We start from the raw sequence: 1528 nt of genomic DNA, 5'->3' as shown, positions 1-1528 counted from the left end.
GATCTGTTTCACTATCCACTTTTGTTAACGAATTTCCAAATAACTTGTAATCGTACTTACTGTTATTTTTACCTATGTGCATTACCTTGCATTTACTTGTGTTAAATTTCATTAGCCACTTTTCAGGCCATTGCTGTAATTTATCTAAATCTTCTTGAATATCTAATTGGTTTGAGTGATCATTTGCCACTCCGCACAGTTTTGTATCATCAGCAAATTTGGAAACAGTAGATTTTAGTCCATGGTCTATATCATTTATATATACTATGAATAGAAGTGGCCCAAGAACGGAATCCTGAGGAACTCCACTTGCAACACTTTTCCATCCAGAAGTTTTTCCATTTAAAAGAACTCTCTGTTTTCGACCATTCAACCAATTACTAGTCCAACCTAATAGGCTACCACTTATTCCATGCAAAGCTAATTTAGTAAGTAGTCTTTCGTGTGGGACGGTATCAAAAGCTTTTGCAAAGTCTAGATATATTAAATCTATGTTGTTTCTTTTGTCATAAGTCGAGATAACTGTGTTGTAGAATTCGAGTAAGTTAGTCACGCAAGAACGTTTCCGTCTGAAACCATGCTGGCTATCATTTACCAAACGGTTACTTTCTAAATGATGTTCGATAGCATCTCTGATGATATTTTCCATTATTTTTCCTACGATTGAAGTCAAACTTATAGGCTTATAGTTATTTGGTTTCTTTTTGTCACCTTTTTTGAATATGGGAGTAACGTTAGCTAGCTTCCATTCTCTTGGGACATCTCCGGATATGATGGATTTCTTGAAAACAATTTCTAATGGAACAACAATCTCATTTCTAATTTCCTTTAAGATTCTTGGATGCCAACCGTCAGGCCCTGGTGTTTTATTAACTTTGAGTTTGTCTATACACCTTTTAATTTTTTCTTTTGTTATATTTACCGTAGTAAGTTTACCCCAGACTTTTCACAGGTTTCAGTTTGGAATTCACTTTGAGGTGTTTCGTTTACGAATACCGAGCTAAAATAATTGTTTAAGATATTACACATTCCTTCATTTGAATATTCAAGTTGACCGTCAGCAGATAATAGTGGACCAATGTGGTTCCTAACAACCTTTTTATCTCTAATGTAACTATAGAATTCTTTGGGATTCTCTTTGGATTTATCAGCGATGTTCATTTCGTATTGTCGTTTTCTTTTTCTTATTGTCTTTTTTAAATCTCTGTATTGATACATAACTTTCATAGTCATTAGATGCACCCGAGCACTTATATTTCTTATAAGCCTGTCTCTTTTTAGCAATGCTTTTTTCAGTTTCTTTGTCGAGCCACTTTGGGGGAGCCTGATTTGGGGGACGTCTGTCCTTAAAAGGAATGTAAGTTTGAATCATCTTAGTGAGCGTATTTTGAAATATTTCCCACATCTGATCTACAGCTCTTTCGTTTAATTTTGCCTCCCAATCTGTAAGCTGAAGCTCCTGACGTAGTCCTATGAACTGAGCTTTACTGAAATCGGGTATTTTAGAAACACAAGTATCTATTCTAAA

The sequence above is a fragment of the Oratosquilla oratoria genome, chromosome 6 (genome assembly GCF_046742065.1).
Source record: "Oratosquilla oratoria isolate Oo_2021 chromosome 6, ASM4674206v1, whole genome shotgun sequence".
NCBI classification, from domain to species: domain Eukaryota; kingdom Metazoa; phylum Arthropoda; class Malacostraca; order Stomatopoda; family Squillidae; genus Oratosquilla; species Oratosquilla oratoria.
This window is presented reverse-complemented; position numbering follows the sequence as displayed.